The 22,058-nt window shown below is 46.1% G+C and overlaps 10 non-coding genes across 10 annotated transcripts; all 10 read left to right on the forward strand.

The window, feature by feature from the left end:
- The first annotated feature begins 1,091 nt into the window (after positions 1–1,091).
- Positions 1,092–1,282, forward strand: LOC130300682 (U2 spliceosomal RNA). Its single transcript, XR_008851520.1, has one exon. It is a non-coding gene; the product is annotated as a U2 spliceosomal RNA (small nuclear RNA).
- A 2,072-nt stretch (positions 1,283–3,354) lies between these two features.
- Positions 3,355–3,545, forward strand: LOC130300683 (U2 spliceosomal RNA). Its single transcript, XR_008851521.1, has one exon. It is a non-coding gene; the product is annotated as a U2 spliceosomal RNA (small nuclear RNA).
- Positions 3,546–5,620: 2,075 nt separating this feature from the next.
- Positions 5,621–5,811, forward strand: LOC130300649 (U2 spliceosomal RNA). The gene has a single exon (XR_008851487.1). It is a non-coding gene; the product is annotated as a U2 spliceosomal RNA (small nuclear RNA).
- A 2,096-nt stretch (positions 5,812–7,907) lies between these two features.
- Positions 7,908–8,098, forward strand: LOC130300684 (U2 spliceosomal RNA). The gene has a single exon (XR_008851522.1). It is a non-coding gene; the product is annotated as a U2 spliceosomal RNA (small nuclear RNA).
- A 2,086-nt stretch (positions 8,099–10,184) lies between these two features.
- LOC130300685 (U2 spliceosomal RNA) lies at positions 10,185–10,375 on the forward strand. The gene has a single exon (XR_008851523.1). It is a non-coding gene; the product is annotated as a U2 spliceosomal RNA (small nuclear RNA).
- A 2,082-nt stretch (positions 10,376–12,457) lies between these two features.
- On the forward strand, positions 12,458–12,648 carry LOC130300688 (U2 spliceosomal RNA). Its single transcript, XR_008851525.1, has one exon. It is a non-coding gene; the product is annotated as a U2 spliceosomal RNA (small nuclear RNA).
- A 2,094-nt stretch (positions 12,649–14,742) lies between these two features.
- LOC130300689 (U2 spliceosomal RNA) lies at positions 14,743–14,933 on the forward strand. The gene has a single exon (XR_008851526.1). It is a non-coding gene; the product is annotated as a U2 spliceosomal RNA (small nuclear RNA).
- A 2,086-nt stretch (positions 14,934–17,019) lies between these two features.
- Positions 17,020–17,210, forward strand: LOC130300690 (U2 spliceosomal RNA). The gene has a single exon (XR_008851527.1). It is a non-coding gene; the product is annotated as a U2 spliceosomal RNA (small nuclear RNA).
- A 2,093-nt stretch (positions 17,211–19,303) lies between these two features.
- LOC130300691 (U2 spliceosomal RNA) lies at positions 19,304–19,494 on the forward strand. Its single transcript, XR_008851528.1, has one exon. It is a non-coding gene; the product is annotated as a U2 spliceosomal RNA (small nuclear RNA).
- A 2,099-nt stretch (positions 19,495–21,593) lies between these two features.
- LOC130300692 (U2 spliceosomal RNA) lies at positions 21,594–21,784 on the forward strand. Its single transcript, XR_008851529.1, has one exon. It is a non-coding gene; the product is annotated as a U2 spliceosomal RNA (small nuclear RNA).
- The last annotated feature ends 274 nt before the right edge of the window (positions 21,785–22,058 follow it).

Genomic DNA, 22,058 nt, shown 5'->3' on the forward strand with positions numbered 1-22,058 from the left:
ATTGAATAAGCATTGCTGCACTGATGGGGTATGCATTAGACGAAAAAAAAGAAGAAAAAGAAGAATAATACGCCCAGAAAAGAGGCGAAAAGGAGAAAAACGTGAAAAAAAAGTAAGAGGAAGAGAAGGGAAAAAAAGGTGGAAATGGGTTTAAAAGTGATTTCGGCGGAGAAATATATATATATATATATATATATATATATATATATATATATATACGCGCGCACACACACATATATATAAACGTATTCTCCGTTGAGATATTGCAGCCGCTGCTGTGTCCAGGCCCAGGAGCCTTAGCACTGTGCTGTGATGTCACTCAATACCACTGACATCACTAGGTGTAAACAACATCTCTCCTTTGCTGTGTATGTGACTATGGAGCTGTTTGGTGATGTCGTCTATTATGGCCTTCATAGAAGCAACAGGAGATTGTTGCATCCATCTAGAACCCTCAGAACTACAGTGCTATGATGTCACTCACTTCCACAGGCCTTGCAGAGTGTAAACAACAACAACCCAGCTTTGTTGTGTATGTAACCATAGGGATTTGTGATGTCACCTAGAACCTTCACAGCAGCGACAGCTTTATGAGGAGCATCAGCACTGCTCTGCCTGAGCAGAACCATCACCGCCATAGGTTGTCAAATAACCCGGGTTTAACCCACACAGGTAAGTCCAATGGGGTGCAGGCATGTCCTCTATGCTTACAGCTTCCCGTGGGTGTTGGTTTGATACCGTTTGGGGACAGCCAAGGAGGCATCTGCAGGCAACAAAGGTAGGTGTGTGCTTGTGTGTGTGTTTCCTATGCAGATCCTAAGCCCAGTGTCACATGCAAGTAGGAGGAGTAAGAAGGGTTCCTGGCAAATCCGGGTTATGGATTGCATTTAAAAAGGCCCCGTGGGAGTGCAATGGGCCCCTGTCTTGCTGCTTAGCAATAATGGTATGGGTTTAGGTTCTGCTGTGTGTACTGGTGGTTGACTGCCCCCCAGCCCAGAGTGTGCATGGAAAATTGTCTGGCAGCCTCCCTGACAGCAAGCAGTGATAGTGCCCATGAAGGGCACCTTGTTGGGCCCGCCCCTTTCACGGTTATCGCTTCTCGGCCTTTTGGCTAAGATCAAGTGTAGTATCTGTTCTTATCAGTTTAATATCTGATACGTCCCCTATCTGGGGACCATATATTAAATGGATTTTTGAGAACGGGGGCCGATTTCGAAGCTTGCTTCCGTCGCCCTATGCATTGACCCGATATGGCAGTATCTTCGGGTACAGTGCACCACCCCCTTACAGGGTTAAAAAGAAAGATTCCTACTTTCATTGCTACCTGCTTGCTGGCTAGCCAGCTAGCCAGCCCTGTGGGCCTTGCTGCTGCTGCAGCCAAAAAACAAAAGGTGGTGCTGCTGCTGCTTCTGCTTCTGCTTGTGTCTGGCCGCTGTTGGAGCGTCCAGGCACAGGACTTCTGCTGCTGCTGACTAAATGGCCTCCTTAATTGGATCATTTGAGTAGCCAGCACACCTGTGCAGGTAGGGCATGACATGATAGGCAGCTGCCTTGATAGCGGGTGGGTGCTGAATGTTCCTAATTGACAAAATAAGATTAATGCTTATGAAGAAATATAAAATCTCATCCCTTCCCCAATATCGCGCCACACCCCTACCCCTTAATTCCCTGGTTGAACTTGATGGACATATGTCTTTTTTCGACCGTACTAACTATGTAACTATGTAACATAACATGGGGGGGGGGGGGGGGTCTCCTGGCTGTTCACACAGGTGTGTCATTGGTGTACATTGACCATGCATTGCTTCTGTGGTATTGCAAAGGCAAAGACAAATGCTTCCAGCCATCCATTGCACTAATGGATTGGTCATCAGCTGGCTGTCTATGTCCCGCATCAATATAGACCAAAGTACAGAGGGTTAGGCTATGCTATTGTGCACCTACCTGATGCATCAGAAGGTGCGAGGCCCTTGCTAAATTCTGTGCACAGACTTTGAGATCTATACTTTAGACTGTATCTAAACCTGCTCCAACATGGACTGACATTCTGGCCTACTTTCAGCCGATGCGACTTGTCTGTCGCTGAACAGTCGCTTTTTATGTATTCAGCACCTATGTATAATGTTGTAAAAATGCTCTAGAAGCTAAAGTCGCAGAAATGTCACACATATTTGGCCTGCAACTTTCTGTGCGACAAATTCAGACAGGAAAAATCAGTATAAATCCTTAGAAAATTATCCCCCAGTGTCTCCATCTGCTGGCGGTATTGAATAAGCATTGCTGCACTGATGGGGTATGCATTAGACGAAAAAAAAGAAGAAAAAGAAGAATAATACGCCCAGAAAAGAGGCGAAAAGGAGAAAAACGTGAAAAAAAAGTAAGAGGAAGAGAAGGGAAAAAAAGGTGGAAATGGGTTTAAAAGTGATTTCGGCGGAGAAATATATATATATATATATATATATATATATATATATATATATACGCGCGCACACACACATATATATAAACGTATTCTCCGTTGAGATATTGCAGCCGCTGCTGTGTCCAGGCCCAGGAGCCTTAGCACTGTGCTGTGATGTCACTCAATACCACTGACATCACTAGGTGTAAACAACATCTCTCCTTTGCTGTGTATGTGACTATGGAGCTGTTTGGTGATGTCGTCTATTATGGCCTTCATAGAAGCAACAGGAGATTGTTGCATCCATCTAGAACCCTCAGAACTACAGTGCTATGATGTCACTCACTTCCACAGGCCTTGCAGAGTGTAAACAACAACAACCCAGCTTTGTTGTGTATGTAACCATAGGGATTTGTGATGTCACCTAGAACCTTCACAGCAGCGACAGCTTTATGAGGAGCATCAGCACTGCTCTGCCTGAGCAGAACCATCACCGCCATAGGTTGTCAAATAACCCGGGTTTAACCCACACAGGTAAGTCCAATGGGGTGCAGGCATGTCCTCTATGCTTACAGCTTCCCGTGGGTGTTGGTTTGATACCGTTTGGGGACAGCCAAGGAGGCATCTGCAGGCAACAAAGGTAGGTGTGTGCTTGTGTGTGTGTTTCCTATGCAGATCCTAAGCCCAGTGTCACATGCAAGTAGGAGGAGTAAGAAGGGTTCCTGGCAAATCCGGGTTATGGATTGCATTTAAAAAGGCCCCGTGGGAGTGCAATGGGCCCCTGTCTTGCTGCTTAGCAATAATGGTATGGGTTTAGGTTCTGCTGTGTGTACTGGTGGTTGACTGCCCCCCAGCCCAGAGTGTGCATGGAAAATTGTCTGGCAGCCTCCCTGACAGCAAGCAGTGATAGTGCCCATGAAGGGCACCTTGTTGGGCCCGCCCCTTTCACGGTTATCGCTTCTCGGCCTTTTGGCTAAGATCAAGTGTAGTATCTGTTCTTATCAGTTTAATATCTGATACGTCCCCTATCTGGGGACCATATATTAAATGGATTTTTGAGAACGGGGGCCGATTTCGAAGCTTGCTTCCGTCGCCCTATGCATTGACCCGATATGGCAGTATCTTCGGGTACAGTGCACCACCCCCTTACAGGGTTAAAAAGAAAGATTCCTACTTTCATTGCTACCTGCTTGCTGGCTAGCCAGCTAGCCAGCCCTGTGGGCCTTGCTGCTGCTGCAGCCAAAAAACAAAAGGTGGTGCTGCTGCTGCTTCTGCTTCTGCTTGTGTCTGGCCGCTGTTGGAGCGTCCAGGCACAGGACTTCTGCTGCTGCTGACTAAATGGCCTCCTTAATTGGATCATTTGAGTAGCCAGCACACCTGTGCAGGTAGGGCATGACATGATAGGCAGCTGCCTTGATAGCGGGTGGGTGCTGAATGTTCCTAATTGACAAAATAAGATTAATGCTTATGAAGAAATATAAAATCTCATCCCTTCCCCAATATCGCGCCACACCCCTACCCCTTAATTCCCTGGTTGAACTTGATGGACATATGTCTTTTTTCGACCGTACTAACTATGTAACTATGTAACATAACATGGGGGGGGGGGGTCTCCTGGCTGTTCACACAGGTGTGTCATTGGTGTACATTGACCATGCATTGCTTCTGTGGTATTGCAAAGGCAAAGACAAATGCTTCCAGCCATCCATTGCACTAATGGATTGGTCATCAGCTGGCTGTCTATGTCCCGCATCAATATAGACCAAAGTACAGAGGGTTAGGCTATGCTATTGTGCACCTACCTGATGCATCAGAAGGTGCGAGGCCCTTGCTAAATTCTGTGCACAGACTTTGAGATCTATACTTTAGACTGTATCTAAACCTGCTCCAACATGGACTGACATTCTGGCCTACTTTCAGCCGATGCGACTTGTCTGTCGCTGAACAGTCGCTTTTTATGTATTCAGCACCTATGTATAATGTTGTAAAAATGCTCTAGAAGCTAAAGTCGCAGAAATGTCACACATATTTGGCCTGCAACTTTCTGTGCGACAAATTCAGACAGGAAAAATCAGTATAAATCCTTAGAAAATTATCCCCCAGTGTCTCCATCTGCTGGCGGTATTGAATAAGCATTGCTGCACTGATGGGGTATGCATTAGACGAAAAAAAAGAAGAAAAAGAATAATAATACGCCCAGAAGAGAGGCGAAAAGGAGAAAAACGTAAAAAAACGTGAAAAAAAGTAAGAGGAAGAGAAGGGAAAAAAAGGTGGAAATGGGTTTAAAAGTGATTTCGGCGGAGAAATATATATATATATATATATATATATATATATATATATATACGCGCACACACACACATATATATAAACGTATTCTCCGTTGAGATATTGCAGCCGCTGCTGTGTCCAGGCCCAGGAGCCTTAGCACTGTGCTGTGATGTCACTCAATACCACTGACATCACTAGGTGTAAACAACATCTCTCCTTTGCTGTGTATGTGACTATGGAGCTGTTTGGTGATGTCGTCTATTACGGCCTTCATAGAAGCAACAGGAGATTGTTGCATCCATCTAGAACCCTGAGAACTACAGTGCTATGATGTCACTCACTTCCACAGGCCTTGCAGAGTGTAAACAACAACAACCCAGCTTTGTTGTGTATGTAACCATAGGGATTTGTGATGTCACCTAGAACCTTCACAGCAGCGACAGCTTTATGAGGAGCATCAGCACTGCTCTGCCTGAGCAGAACCATCACCGCCATAGGTTGTCAAATAACCCGGGTTTAACCCACACAGGTAAGTCCAATGGGGTGCAGGCATGTCCTCTATGCTTACAGCTTCCCGTGGGTGTTGGTTTGATACCGTTTGGGGACAGCCAAGGAGGCATCTGCAGGCAACAAAGGTAGGTGTGTGCTTGTGTGTGTGTTTCCTATGCAGATCCTAAGCCCAGTGTCACATGCAAGTAGGAGGAGTAAGAAGGGTTCCTGGCAAATCCGGGTTATGGATTGCATTTAAAAAGGCCCCGTGGGAGTGCAATGGGCCCCTGTCTTGCTGCTTAGCAATAATGGTATGGGTTTAGGTTCTGCTGTGTGTACTGGTGGTTGACTGCCCCCCAGCCCAGAGTGTGCATGGAAAATTGTCTGGCAGCCTCCCTGACAGCAAGCAGTGATAGTGCCCATGAAGGGCACCTTGTTGGGCCCGCCCCTTTCACGGTTATCGCTTCTCGGCCTTTTGGCTAAGATCAAGTGTAGTATCTGTTCTTATCAGTTTAATATCTGATACGTCCCCTATCTGGGGACCATATATTAAATGGATTTTTGAGAACGGGGGCCGATTTCGAAGCTTGCTTCCGTCACCCTATGCATTGACCCGATATGGCAGTATCTTCGGGTACAGTGCACCACCCCCTTACAGGGTTAAAAAGAAAGATTCCTACTTTCATTGCTACCTGCTTGCTGGCTAGCCAGCTAGCCAGCCCTGTGGGCCTTGCTGCTGCTGCAGCCAAAAAACAAAAGGTGGTGCTGCTGCTGCTTCTGCTGCTTCTGCTTCTGCTTGTGTCTGGCCGCTGTTGGAGCGTCCAGGCACAGGACTTCTGCTGCTGCTGACTAAATGGCCTCCTTAATTGGATCATTTGAGTAGCCAGCACACCTGTGCAGGTAGGGCATGACATGATAGGCAGCTGCCTTGATAGCGGGTGGGTGCTGAATGTTCCTAATTGACAAAATAAGATTAATGCTTATGAAGAAATATAAAATCTCATCCCTTCCCCAATATTGCGCCACACCCCTACCCCTTAATTCCCTGGTTGAACTTGATGGACATATGTCTTTTTTCGACCGTACTAACTATGTAACTATGTAACATAACATGGGGGGGGGGGGGGTCTCCTGGCTGTTCACACAGGTGTGTCATTGCTGTACATTGACCATGCATTGCTTCTGTGGTATTGCAAAGGCAAAGACAAATGCTTCCAGCCATCCATTGCACTAATGGATTGGTCATCAGCTGGCTGTCTATGTCCCGCATCAATATAGACCAAAGTACAGAGGGTTAGGCTATGCTATTGTGCACCTACCTGATGCATCAGAAGGTGCGAGGCCCTTGCTAAATTCTGTGCACAGACTTTGAGATCTATACTTTAGACTGTATCTAAACCTGCTCCAACATGGACTGACATTCTGGCCTACTTTCAGCCGATGCGACTTGTCTGTCGCTGAACAGTCGCTTTTTATGTATTCAGCACCTATGTATAATGTTGTAAAAATGCTCTAGAAGCTAAAGTCGCAGAAATGTCACACATATTTGGCCTGCAACTTTCTGTGCGACAAATTCAGACAGGAAAAATCAGTATAAATCCTTAGAAAATTATCCCCCAGTGTCTCCATCTGCTGGCGGTATTGAATAAGCATTGCTGCACTGATGGGGTATGCATTAGACGAAAAAAAAGAAGAAAAAGAATAATAATACGCCCAGAAGAGAGGCGAAAAGGAGAAAAACGTAAAAAAACGTGAAAAAAAGTAAGAGGAAGAGAAGGGAAAAAAAGGTGGAAATGGGTTTAAAAGTGATTTCGGCGGAGAAATATATATATATATATATATATATATATATATATATATATATATATATATACGCGCACACACACACATATATATAAACGTATTCTCCGTTGAGATATTGCAGCCGCTGCTGTGTCCAGGCCCAGGAGCCTTAGCACTGTGCTGTGATGTCACTCAATACCACTGACATCACTAGGTGTAAACAACATCTCTCCTTTGCTGTGTATGTGACTATGGAGCTGTTTGGTGATGTCGTCTATTATGGCCTTCATAGAAGCAACAGGAGATTGTTGCATCCATCTAGAACCCTCAGAACTACAGTGCTATGATGTCACTCACTTCCACAGGCCTTGCAGAGTGTAAACAACAACAACCCAGCTTTGTTGTGTATGTAACCATAGGGATTTGTGATGTCACCTAGAACCTTCACAGCAGCGACAGCTTTATGAGGAGCATCAGCACTGCTCTGCCTGAGCAGAACCATCACCGCCATAGGTTGTCAAATAACCCGGGTTTAACCCACACAGGTAAGTCCAATGGGGTGCAGGCATGTCCTCTATGCTTACAGCTTCCCGTGGGTGTTGGTTTGATACCGTTTGGGGACAGCCAAGGAGGCATCTGCAGGCAACAAAGGTAGGTGTGTGCTTGTGTGTGTGTTTCCTATGCAGATCCTAAGCCCAGTGTCACATGCAAGTAGGAGGAGTAAGAAGGGTTCCTGGCAAATCCGGGTTATGGATTGCATTTAAAAAGGCCCCGTGGGAGTGCAATGGGCCCCTGTCTTGCTGCTTAGCAATAATGGTATGGGTTTAGGTTCTGCTGTGTGTACTGGTGGTTGACTGCCCCCCAGCCCAGAGTGTGCATGGAAAATTGTCTGGCAGCCTCCCTGACAGCAAGCAGTGATAGTGCCCATGAAGGGCACCTTGTTGGGCCCGCCCCTTTCACGGTTATCGCTTCTCGGCCTTTTGGCTAAGATCAAGTGTAGTATCTGTTCTTATCAGTTTAATATCTGATACGTCCCCTATCTGGGGACCATATATTAAATGGATTTTTGAGAACGGGGGCCGATTTCGAAGCTTGCTTCCGTCGCCCTATGCATTGACCCGATATGGCAGTATCTTCGGGTACAGTGCACCACCCCCTTACAGGGTTAAAAAGAAAGATTCCTACTTTCATTGCTACCTGCTTGCTGGCTAGCCAGCTAGCCAGCCCTGTGGGCCTTGCTGCTGCTGCAGCCAAAAAACAAAAGGTGGTGCTGCTGCTGCTTCTGCTGCTTCTGCTTCTGCTTGTGTCTGGCCGCTGTTGGAGCGTCCAGGCACAGGACTTCTGCTGCTGCTGACTAAATGGCCTCCTTAATTGGATCATTTGAGTAGCCAGCACACCTGTGCAGGTAGGGCATGACATGATAGGCAGCTGCCTTGATAGCGGGTGGGTGCTGAATGTTCCTAATTGACAAAATAAGATTAATGCTTATGAAGAAATATAAAATCTCATCCCTTCCCCAATATCGCGCCACACCCCTACCCCTTAATTCCCTGGTTGAACTTGATGGACATATGTCTTTTTTCGACCGTACTAACTATGTAACTATGTAACATAACATGGGGGGGGGTCTCCTGGCTGTTCACACAGGTGTGTCATTGCTGTACATTGACCATGCATTGCTTCTGTGGTATTGCAAAGGCAAAGACAAATGCTTCCAGCCATCCATTGCACTAATGGATTGGTCATCAGCTGGCTGTCTATGTCCCGCATCAATATAGACCAAAGTACAGAGGGTTAGGCTATGCTATTGTGCACCTACCTGATGCATCAGAAGGTGCGAGGCCCTTGCTAAATTCTGTGCACAGACTTTGAGATCTATACTTTAGACTGTATCTAAACCTGCTCCAACATGGACTGACATTCTGGCCTACTTTCAGCCGATGCGACTTGTCTGTCGCTGAACAGTCGCTTTTTATGTATTCAGCACCTATGTATAATGTTGTAAAAATGCTCTAGAAGCTAAAGTCGCAGAAATGTCACACATATTTGGCCTGCAACTTTCTGTGCGACAAATTCAGACAGGAAAAATCAGTATAAATCCTTAGAAAATTATCCCCCAGTGTCTCCATCTGCTGGCGGTATTGAATAAGCATTGCTGCACTGATGGGGTATGCATTAGACGAAAAAAAAGAAGAAAAAGAAGAATAATACGCCCAGAAAAGAGGCGAAAAGGAGAAAAACGTGAAAAAAAAGTAAGAGGAAGAGAAGGGAAAAAAAGGTGGAAATGGGTTTAAAAGTGATTTCGGCGGAGAAATATATATATATATATATATATATATATATATATATATATATATATATATATATACGCGCGCACACACACATATATATAAACGTATTCTCCGTTGAGATATTGCAGCCGCTGCTGTGTCCAGGCCCAGGAGCCTTAGCACTGTGCTGTGATGTCACTCAATACCACTGACATCACTAGGTGTAAACAACATCTCTCCTTTGCTGTGTATGTGACTATGGAGCTGTTTGGTGATGTCGTCTATTATGGCCTTCATAGAAGCAACAGGAGATTGTTGCATCCATCTAGAACCCTCAGAACTACAGTGCTATGATGTCACTCACTTCCACAGGCCTTGCAGAGTGTAAACAACAACAACCCAGCTTTGTTGTGTATGTAACCATAGGGATTTGTGATGTCACCTAGAACCTTCACAGCAGCGACAGCTTTATGAGGAGCATCAGCACTGCTCTGCCTGAGCAGAACCATCACCGCCATAGGTTGTCAAATAACCCGGGTTTAACCCACACAGGTAAGTCCAATGGGGTGCAGGCATGTCCTCTATGCTTACAGCTTCCCGTGGGTGTTGGTTTGATACCGTTTGGGGACAGCCAAGGAGGCATCTGCAGGCAACAAAGGTAGGTGTGTGCTTGTGTGTGTGTTTCCTATGCAGATCCTAAGCCCAGTGTCACATGCAAGTAGGAGGAGTAAGAAGGGTTCCTGGCAAATCCGGGTTATGGATTGCATTTAAAAAGGCCCCGTGGGAGTGCAATGGGCCCCTGTCTTGCTGCTTAGCAATAATGGTATGGGTTTAGGTTCTGCTGTGTGTACTGGTGGTTGACTGCCCCCCAGCCCAGAGTGTGCATGGAAAATTGTCTGGCAGCCTCCCTGACAGCAAGCAGTGATAGTGCCCATGAAGGGCACCTTGTTGGGCCCGCCCCTTTCACGGTTATCGCTTCTCGGCCTTTTGGCTAAGATCAAGTGTAGTATCTGTTCTTATCAGTTTAATATCTGATACGTCCCCTATCTGGGGACCATATATTAAATGGATTTTTGAGAACGGGGGCCGATTTCGAAGCTTGCTTCCGTCGCCCTATGCATTGACCCGATATGGCAGTATCTTCGGGTACAGTGCACCACCCCCTTACAGGGTTAAAAAGAAAGATTCCTACTTTCATTGCTACCTGCTTGCTGGCTAGCCAGCTAGCCAGCCCTGTGGGCCTTGCTGCTGCTGCAGCCAAAAAACAAAAGGTGGTGCTGCTGCTGCTTCTGCTTCTGCTTGTGTCTGGCCGCTGTTGGAGCGTCCAGGCACAGGACTTCTGCTGCTGCTGACTAAATGGCCTCCTTAATTGGATCATTTGAGTAGCCAGCACACCTGTGCAGGTAGGGCATGACATGATAGGCAGCTGCCTTGATAGCGGGTGGGTGCTGAATGTTCCTAATTGACAAAATAAGATTAATGCTTATGAAGAAATATAAAATCTCATCCCTTCCCCAATATCGCGCCACACCCCTACCCCTTAATTCCCTGGTTGAACTTGATGGACATATGTCTTTTTTCGACCGTACTAACTATGTAACTATGTAACATAACATGGGGGGGGGGGGGGGGTCTCCTGGCTGTTCACACAGGTGTGTCATTGGTGTACATTGACCATGCATTGCTTCTGTGGTATTGCAAAGGCAAAGACAAATGCTTCCAGCCATCCATTGCACTAATGGATTGGTCATCAGCTGGCTGTCTATGTCCCGCATCAATATAGACCAAAGTACAGAGGGTTAGGCTATGCTATTGTGCACCTACCTGATGCATCAGAAGGTGCGAGGCCCTTGCTAAATTCTGTGCACAGACTTTGAGATCTATACTTTAGACTGTATCTAAACCTGCTCCAACATGGACTGACATTCTGGCCTACTTTCAGCCGATGCGACTTGTCTGTCGCTGAACAGTCGCTTTTTATGTATTCAGCACCTATGTATAATGTTGTAAAAATGCTCTAGAAGCTAAAGTCGCAGAAATGTCACACATATTTGGCCTGCAACTTTCTGTGCGACAAATTCAGACAGGAAAAATCAGTATAAATCCTTAGAAAATTATCCCCCAGTGTCTCCATCTGCTGGCGGTATTGAATAAGCATTGCTGCACTGATGGGGTATGCATTAGACGAAAAAAAAGAAGAAAAAGAAGAATAATACGCCCAGAAAAGAGGCGAAAAGGAGAAAAACGTAAAAAAACGTGAAAAAAAAGTAAGAGGAAGAGAAGGGAAAAAAAGGTGGAAATGGGTTTAAAAGTGATTTCGGCGGAGAAATATATATATATATATATATATATATATATATATATATATACGCGCACACACACACACATATATATAAACGTATTCTCCGTTGAGATATTGCAGCCGCTGCTGTGTCCAGGCCCAGGAGCCTTAGCACTGTGCTGTGACGTCACTCAATACCACTGACATCACTAGGTGTAAACAACATCTCTCCTTTGCTGTGTATGTGACTATGGAGCTGTTTGGTGATGTCGTCTATTATGGCCTTCATAGAAGCAACAGGAGATTGTTGCATCCATCTAGAACCCTCAGAACTACAGTGCTATGATGTCACTCACTTCCACAGGCCTTGCAGAGTGTAAACAACAACAACCCAGCTTTGTTGTGTATGTAACCATAGGGATTTGTGATGTCACCTAGAACCTTCACAGCAGCGACAGCTTTATGAGGAGCATCAGCACTGCTCTGCCTGAGCAGAACCATCACCGCCATAGGTTGTCAAATAACCCGGGTTTAACCCACACAGGTAAGTCCAATGGGGTGCAGGCATGTCCTCTATGCTTACAGCTTCCCGTGGGTGTTGGTTTGATACCGTTTGGGGACAGCCAAGGAGGCATCTGCAGGCAACAAAGGTAGGTGTGTGCTTGTGTGTGTGTTTCCTATGCAGATCCTAAGCCCAGTGTCACATGCAAGTAGGAGGAGTAAGAAGGGTTCCTGGCAAATCCGGGTTATGGATTGCATTTAAAAAGGCCCCGTGGGAGTGCAATGGGCCCCTGTCTTGCTGCTTAGCAATAATGGTATGGGTTTAGGTTCTGCTGTGTGTACTGGTGGTTGACTGCCCCCCAGCCCAGAGTGTGCATGGAAAATTGTCTGGCAGCCTCCCTGACAGCAAGCAGTGATAGTGCCCATGAAGGGCACCTTGTTGGGCCCGCCCCTTTCACGGTTATCGCTTCTCGGCCTTTTGGCTAAGATCAAGTGTAGTATCTGTTCTTATCAGTTTAATATCTGATACGTCCCCTATCTGGGGACCATATATTAAATGGATTTTTGAGAACGGGGGCCGATTTCGAAGCTTGCTTCCGTCGCCCTATGCATTGACCCGATATGGCAGTATCTTCGGGTACAGTGCACCACCCCCTTACAGGGTTAAAAAGAAAGATTCCTACTTTCATTGCTACCTGCTTGCTGGCTAGCCAGCTAGCCAGCCCTGTGGGCCTTGCTGCTGCTGCAGCCAAAAAACAAAAGGTGGTGCTGCTGCTGCTTCTGCTGCTTCTGCTTCTGCTTGTGTCTGGCCGCTGTTGGAGCGTCCAGGCACAGGACTTCTGCTGCTGCTGACTAAATGGCCTCCTTAATTGGATCATTTGAGTAGCCAGCACACCTGTGCAGGTAGGGCATGACATGATAGGCAGCTGCCTTGATAGCGGGTGGGTGCTGAATGTTCCTAATTGACAAAATAAGATTAATGCTTATGAAGAAATATAAAATCTCATCCCTTCCCCAATATCGCGCCACACCCCTACCCCTTAATTCCCTGGTTGAACTTGATGGACATATGTCTTTTTTCGACCGTACTAACTATGTAACTATGTAACATAACATGGGGGGGGGGGGGGGGGTCTCCTGGCTGTTCACACAGGTGTGTCATTGCTGTACATTGACCATGCATTGCTTCTGTGGTATTGCAAAGGCAAAGACAAATGCTTCCAGCCATCCATTGCACTAATGGATTGGTCATCAGCTGGCTGTCTATGTCCCGCATCAATATAGACCAAAGTACAGAGGGTTAGGCTATGCTATTGTGCACCTACCTGATGCATCAGAAGGTGCGAGGCCCTTGCTAAATTCTGTGCACAGACTTTGAGATCTATACTTTAGACTGTATCTAAACCTGCTCCAACATGGACTGACATTCTGGCCTACTTTCAGCCGATGCGACTTGTCTGTCGCTGAACAGTCGCTTTTTATGTATTCAGCACCTATGTATAATGTTGTAAAAATGCTCTAGAAGCTAAAGTCGCAGAAATGTCACACATATTTGGCCTGCAACTTTCTGTGCGACAAATTCAGACAGGAAAAATCAGTATAAATCCTTAGAAAATTATCCCCCAGTGTCTCCATCTGCTGGCGGTATTGAATAAGCATTGCTGCACTGATGGGGTATGCATTAGACGAAAAAAAAGAAGAAAAAGAAGAATAATACGCCCAGAAAAGAGGCGAAAAGGAGAAAAACGTAAAAAAACGTGAAAAAAAAGTAAGAGGAAGAGAAGGGAAAAAAAGGTGGAAATGGGTTTAAAAGTGATTTCGGCGGAGATATATATATATATATATATATATATATATATATATATATATATATACGCGCACACACACACATATATATAAACGTATTCTCCGTTGAGATATTGCAGCCGCTGCTGTGTCCAGGCCCAGGAGCCTTAGCACTGTGCTGTGATGTCACTCAATACCACTGACATCACTAGGTGTAAACAACATCTCTCCTTTGCTGTGTATGTGACTATGGAGCTGTTTGGTGATGTCGTCTATTATGGCCTTCATAGAAGCAACAGGAGATTGTTGCATCCATCTAGAACCCTCAGAACTACAGTGCTATGATGTCACTCACTTCCACAGGCCTTGCAGAGTGTAAACAACAACAACCCAGCTTTGTTGTGTATGTAACCATAGGGATTTGTGATGTCACCTAGAACCTTCACAGCAGCGACAGCTTTATGAGGAGCATCAGCACTGCTCTGCCTGAGCAGAACCATCACCGCCATAGGTTGTCAAATAACCCGGGTTTAACCCACACAGGTAAGTCCAATGGGGTGCAGGCATGTCCTCTATGCTTACAGCTTCCCGTGGGTGTTGGTTTGATACCGTTTGGGGACAGCCAAGGAGGCATCTGCAGGCAACAAAGGTAGGTGTGTGCTTGTGTGTGTGTTTCCTATGCAGATCCTCAGCCCAGTGTCACATGCAAGTAGGAGGAGTAAGAAGGGTTCCTGGCAAATCCGGGTTATGGATTGCATTTAAAAAGGCCCCGTGGGAGTGCAATGGGCCCCTGTCTTGCTGCTTAGCAATAATGGTATGGGTTTAGGTTCTGCTGTGTGTACTGGTGGTTGACTGCCCCCCAGCCCAGAGTGTGCATGGAAAATTGTCTGGCAGCCTCCCTGACAGCAAGCAGTGATAGTGCCCATGAAGGGCACCTTGTTGGGCCCGCCCCTTTCACGGTTATCGCTTCTCGGCCTTTTGGCTAAGATCAAGTGTAGTATCTGTTCTTATCAGTTTAATATCTGATACGTCCCCTATCTGGGGACCATATATTAAATGGATTTTTGAGAACGGGGGCCGATTTCGAAGCTTGCTTCCGTCGCCCTATGCATTGACCCGATATGGCAGTATCTTCGGGTACAGTGCACCACCCCCTTACAGGGTTAAAAAGAAAGATTCCTACTTTCATTGCTACCTGCTTGCTGGCTAGCCAGCTAGCCAGCCCTGTGGGCCTTGCTGCTGCTGCAGCCAAAAAACAAAAGGTGGTGCTGCTGCTGCTTCTGCTTCTGCTTGTGTCTGGCCGCTGTTGGAGCGTCCAGGCACAGGACTTCTGCTGCTGCTGACTAAATGGCCTCCTTAATTGGATCATTTGAGTAGCCAGCACACCTGTGCAGGTAGGGCATGACATGATAGGCAGCTGCCTTGATAGCGGGTGGGTGCTGAATGTTCCTAATTGACAAAATAAGATTAATGCTTATGAAGAAATATAAAATCTCATCCCTTCCCCAATATCGCGCCACACCCCTACCCCTTAATTCCCTGGTTGAACTTGATGGACATATGTCTTTTTTCGACCGTACTAACTATGTAACTATGTAACATAACATGGGGGGGGGGGGGGGGTCTCCTGGCTGTTCACACAGGTGTGTCATTGCTGTACATTGACCATGCATTGCTTCTGTGGTATTGCAAAGGCAAAGACAAATGCTTCCAGCCATCCATTGCACTAATGGATTGGTCATCAGCTGGCTGTCTATGTCCCGCATCAATATAGACCAAAGTACAGAGGGTTAGGCTATGCTATTGTGCACCTACCTGATGCATCAGAAGGTGCGAGGCCCTTGCTAAATTCTGTGCACAGACTTTGAGATCTATACTTTAGACTGTATCTAAACCTGCTCCAACATGGACTGACATTCTGGCCTACTTTCAGCCGATGCGACTTGTCTGTCGCTGAACAGTCGCTTTTTATGTATTCAGCACCTATGTATAATGTTGTAAAAATGCTCTAGAAGCTAAAGTCGCAGAAATGTCACACATATTTGGCCTGCAACTTTCTGTGCGACAAATTCAGACAGGAAAAATCAGTATAAATCCTTAGAAAATTATCCCCCAGTGTCTCCATCTGCTGGCGGTATTGAATAAGCATTGCTGCACTGATGGGGTATGCATTAGACGAAAAAAAAGAAGAAAAAGAAGAATAATACGCCCAGAAAAGAGGCGAAAAGGAGAAAAACGTAAAAAAACGTGAAAAAAAAGTAAGAGGAAGAGAAGGGAAAAAAAGGTGGAAATGGGTTTAAAAGTGATTTCGGCGGAGAAATATATATATATATATATATATATATATATATATATATATATATATACGCGCACACACACACATATATATAAACGTATTCTCCGTTGAGATATTGCAGCCGCTGCTGTGTCCAGGCCCAGGAGCCTTAGCACTGTGCTGTGATGTCACTCAATACCACTGACATCACTAGGTGTAAACAACATCTCTCCTTTGCTGTGTATGTGACTATGGAGCTGTTTGGTGATGTCGTCTATTATGGCCTTCATAGAAGCAACAGGAGATTGTTGCATCCATCTAGAACCCTCAGAACTACAGTGCTATGATGTCACTCACTTCCACAGGCCTTGCAGAGTGTAAACAACAACAACCCAGCTTTGTTGTGTATGTAACCATAGGGATTTGTGATGTCACCTAGAACCTTCACAGCAGCGACAGCTTTATGAGGAGCATCAGCACTGCTCTGCCTGAGCAGAACCATCACCGCCATAGGTTGTCAAATAACCCGGGTTTAACCCACACAGGTAAGTCCAATGGGGTGCAGGCATGTCCTCTATGCTTACAGCTTCCCGTGGGTGTTGGTTTGATACCGTTTGGGGACAGCCAAGGAGGCATCTGCAGGCAACAAAGGTAGGTGTGTGCTTGTGTGTGTGTTTCCTATGCAGATCCTAAGCCCAGTGTCACATGCAAGTAGGAGGAGTAAGAAGGGTTCCTGGCAAATCCGGGTTATGGATTGCATTTAAAAAGGCCCCGTGGGAGTGCAATGGGCCCCTGTCTTGCTGCTTAGCAATAATGGTATGGGTTTAGGTTCTGCTGTGTGTACTGGTGGTTGACTGCCCCCCAGCCCAGAGTGTGCATGGAAAATTGTCTGGCAGCCTCCCTGACAGCAAGCAGTGATAGTGCCCATGAAGGGCACCTTGTTGGGCCCGCCCCTTTCACGGTTATCGCTTCTCGGCCTTTTGGCTAAGATCAAGTGTAGTATCTGTTCTTATCAGTTTAATATCTGATACGTCCCCTATCTGGGGACCATATATTAAATGGATTTTTGAGAACGGGGGCCGATTTCGAAGCTTGCTTCCGTCGCCCTATGCATTGACCCGATATGGCAGTATCTTCGGGTACAGTGCACCACCCCCTTACAGGGTTAAAAAGAAAGATTCCTACTTTCATTGCTACCTGCTTGCTGGCTAGCCAGCTAGCCAGCCCTGTGGGCCTTGCTGCTGCTGCAGCCAAAAAACAAAAGGTGGTGCTGCTGCTGCTTCTGCTGCTTCTGCTTCTGCTTGTGTCTGGCCGCTGTTGGAGCGTCCAGGCACAGGACTTCTGCTGCTGCTGACTAAATGGCCTCCTTAATTGGATCATTTGAGTAGCCAGCACACCTGTGCAGGTAGGGCATGACATGATAGGCAGCTGCCTTGATAGCGGGTGGGTGCTGAATGTTCCTAATTGACAAAATAAGATTAATGCTTATGAAGAAATATAAAATCTCATCCCTTCCCCAATATCGCGCCACACCCCTACCCCTTAATTCCCTGGTTGAACTTGATGGACATATGTCTTTTTTCGACCGTACTAACTATGTAACTATGTAACATAACATGGGGGGGGGGGGGTCTCCTGGCTGTTCACACAGGTGTGTCATTGCTGTACATTGACCATGCATTGCTTCTGTGGTATTGCAAAGGCAAAGACAAATGCTTCCAGCCATCCATTGCACTAATGGATTGGTCATCAGCTGGCTGTCTATGTCCCGCATCAATATAGACCAAAGTACAGAGGGTTAGGCTATGCTATTGTGCACCTACCTGATGCATCAGAAGGTGCGAGGCCCTTGCTAAATTCTGTGCACAGACTTTGAGATCTATACTTTAGACTGTATCTAAACCTGCTCCAACATGGACTGACATTCTGGCCTACTTTCAGCCGATGCGACTTGTCTGTCGCTGAACAGTCGCTTTTTATGTATTCAGCACCTATGTATAATGTTGTAAAAATGCTCTAGAAGCTAAAGTCGCAGAAATGTCACACATATTTGGCCTGCAACTTTCTGTGCGACAAATTCAGACAGGAAAAATCAGTATAAATCCTTAGAAAATTATCCCCCAGTGTCTCCATCTGCTGGCGGTATTGAATAAGCATTGCTGCACTGATGGGGTATGCATTAGACGAAAAAAAAGAAGAAAAAGAAGAATAATACGCCCAGAAAAGAGGCGAAAAGGAGAAAAACGTAAAAAAATGTGAAAAAAAAGTAAGAGGAAGAGAAGGGAAAAAAGGTGGAAATGGGTTTAAAAGTGATTTCGGCGGAGAAATATATATATATATATATATATATATATATATATATATATATATATATACGCGCACACACACACATATATATAAACGTATTCTCCGTTGAGATATTGCAGCCGCTGCTGTGTCCAGGCCCAGGAGCCTTAGCACTGTGCTGTGATGTCACTCAATACCACTGACATCACTAGGTGTAAACAACATCTCTCCTTTGCTGTGTATGTGACTATGGAGCTGTTTGGTGATGTCGTCTATTATGGCCTTCATAGAAGCAACAGGAGATTGTTGCATCCATCTAGAACCCTCAGAACTACAGTGCTATGATGTCACTCACTTCCACAGGCCTTGCAGAGTGTAAACAACAACAACCCAGCTTTGTTGTGTATGTAACCATAGGGATTTGTGATGTCACCTAGAACCTTCACAGCAGCGACAGCTTTATGAGGAGCATCAGCACTGCTCTGCCTGAGCAGAACCATCACCGCCATAGGTTGTCAAATAACCCGGGTTTAACCCACACAGGTAAGTCCAATGGGGTGCAGGCATGTCCTCTATGCTTACAGCTTCCCGTGGGTGTTGGTTTGATACCGTTTGGGGACAGCCAAGGAGGCATCTGCAGGCAACAAAGGTAGGTGTGTGCTTGTGTGTGTGTTTCCTATGCAGATCCTAAGCCCAGTGTCACATGCAAGTAGGAGGAGTAAGAAGGGTTCCTGGCAAATCCGGGTTATGGATTGCATTTAAAAAGGCCCCGTGGGAGTGCAATGGGCCCCTGTCTTGCTGCTTAGCAATAATGGTATGGGTTTAGGTTCTGCTGTGTGTACTGGTGGTTGACTGCCCCCCAGCCCAGAGTGTGCATGGAAAATTGTCTGGCAGCCTCCCTGACAGCAAGCAGTGATAGTGCCCATGAAGGGCACCTTGTTGGGCCCGCCCCTTTCACGGTTATCGCTTCTCGGCCTTTTGGCTAAGATCAAGTGTAGTATCTGTTCTTATCAGTTTAATATCTGATACGTCCCCTATCTGGGGACCATATATTAAATGGATTTTTGAGAACGGGGGCCGATTTCGAAGCTTGCTTCCGTCGCCCTATGCATTGACCCGATATGGCAGTATCTTCGGGTACAGTGCACCACCCCCTTACAGGGTTAAAAAGAAAGATTCCTACTTTCATTGCTACCTGCTTGCTGGCTAGCCAGCTAGCCAGCCCTGTGGGCCTTGCTGCTGCTGCAGCCAAAAAACAAAAGGTGCTGCTGCTTCTGCTGCTTCTGCTTCTGCTTGTGTCTGGCCGCTGTTGGAGCATCCAGGCACAGGACTTCTGCTGCTGCTGACTAAATGGCCTCCTTAATTGGATCATTTGAGTAGCCAGCACACCTGTGCAGGTAGGGCATGACATGATAGGCAGCTGCCTTGATAGCGGGTGGGTGCTGAATGTTCCTAATTGACAAAATAAGATTAATGCTTATGAAGAAATATAAAATCTCATCCCTTCCCCAATATCGCGCCACACCCCTACCCCTTAATTCCCTGGTTGAACTTGATGGACATATGTCTTTTTTCGACCGTACTAACTATGTAACTATGTAACATAACATGGGGGGGGGGGGGGTCTCCTGGCTGTTCACACAGGTGTGTCATTGCTGTACATTGACCATGCATTGCTTCTGTGGTATTGCAAAGGCAAAGACAAATGCTTCCAGCCATCCATTGCACTAATGGATTGGTCATCAGCTGGCTGTCTATGTCCCGCATCAATATAGACCAAAGTACAGAGGGTTAGGCTATGCTATTGTGCACCTACCTGATGCATCAGAAGGTGCGAGGCCCTTGCTAAATTCTGTGCACAGACTTTGAGATCTATACTTTAGACTGTATCTAAACCTGCTCCAACATGGACTGACATTCTGGCCTACTTTCAGCCGATGCGACTTGTCTGTCGCTGAACAGTCGCTTTTTATGTATTCAGCACCTATGTATAATGTTGTAAAAATGCTCTAGAAGCTAAAGTCGCAGAAATGTCACACATATTTGGCCTGCAACTTTCTGTGCGACAAATTCAGACAGGAAAAATCAGTATAAATCCTTAGAAAATTATCCCCCAGTGTCTCCATCTGCTGGCGGTATTGAATAAGCATTGCTGCACTGATGGGGTATGCATTAGACGAAAAAAAAGAAGAAAAAGAAGAATAATACGCCCAGAAAAGAGGCGAAAAGGAGAAAAACGTAAAAAAACGTGAAAAAAAAGTAAGAGGAAGAGAAGGGAAAAAAAGGTGGAAATGGGTTTAAAAGTGATTTCGGCGGAGAAATATATATATATATATATATATATATATATATATATATATATATATATATATATATATACGCGCACACACACACATATATATAAACGTATTCTCCGTTGAGATATTGCAGCCGCTGCTGTGTCCAGGCCCAGGAGCCTTAGCACTGTGCTGTGATGTCACTCAATACCACTGACATCACTAGGTGTAAACAACATCTCTCCTTTGCTGTGTATGTGACTATGGAGCTGTTTGGTGATGTCGTCTATTATGGCCTTCATAGAAGCAACAGGAGATTGTTGCATCCATCTAGAACCCTCAGAACTACAGTGCTATGATGTCACTCACTTCCACAGGCCTTGCAGAGTGTAAACAACAACAACCCAGCTTTGTTGTGTATGTAACCATAGGGATTTGTGATGTCACCTAGAACCTTCACAGCAGCGACAGCTTTATGAGGAGCATCAGCACTGCTCTGCCTGAGCAGAACCATCACCGCCATAGGTTGTCAAATAACCCGGGTTTAACCCACACAGGTAAGTCCAATGGGGTGCAGGCATGTCCTCTATGCTTACAGCTTCCCGTGGGTGTTGGTTTGATACCGTTTGGGGACAGCCAAGGAGGCATCTGCAGGCAACAAAGGTAGGTGTGTGCTTGTGTGTGTGTTTCCTATGCAGATCCTAAGCCCACTGTCACATGCAAGTAGGAGGAGTAAGAAGGGTTCCTGGCAAATCCGGGTTATGGATTGCATTTAAAAAGGCCCCGTGGGAGTGCAATGGGCCCCTGTCTTGCTGCTTAGCAATAATGGTATGGGTTTAGGTTCTGCTGTGTGTACTGGTGGTTGACTGCCCCCCAGCCCAGAGTGTGCATGGAAAATTGTCTGGCAGCCTCCCTGACAGCAAGCAGTGATAGTGCCCATGAAGGGCACCTTGTTGGGCCCGCCCCTTTCACGGTTATCGCTTCTCGGCCTTTTGGCTAAGATCAAGTGTAGTATCTGTTCTTATCAGTTTAATATCTGATACGTCCCCTATCTGGGGACCATATATTAAATGGATTTTTGAGAACGGGGGCCGATTTCGAAGCTTGCTTCCGTCGCCCTATGCATTGACCCGATATGGCAGTATCTTCGGGTACAGTGCACCACCCCCTTACAGGGTTAAAAAGAAAGATTCCTACTTTCATTGCTACCTGCTTGCTGGCTAGCCAGCTAGCCAGCCCTGTGGGCCTTGCTGCTGCTGCAGCCAAAAAACAAAAGGTGGTGCTGCTGCTGCTTCTGCTGCTTCTGCTTCTGCTTGTGTCTGGCCGCTGTTGGAGCGTCCAGGCACAGGACTTCTGCTGCTGCTGACTAAATGGCCTCCTTAATTGGATCATTTGAGTAGCCAGCACACCTGTGCAGGTAGGGCATGACATGATAGGCAGC

The sequence above is a fragment of the Hyla sarda genome, unplaced genomic scaffold, assembly GCF_029499605.1.
Source record: "Hyla sarda isolate aHylSar1 unplaced genomic scaffold, aHylSar1.hap1 scaffold_1092, whole genome shotgun sequence".
In the NCBI taxonomy this organism is placed as follows: Eukaryota; Metazoa; Chordata; class Amphibia; order Anura; family Hylidae; genus Hyla; species Hyla sarda.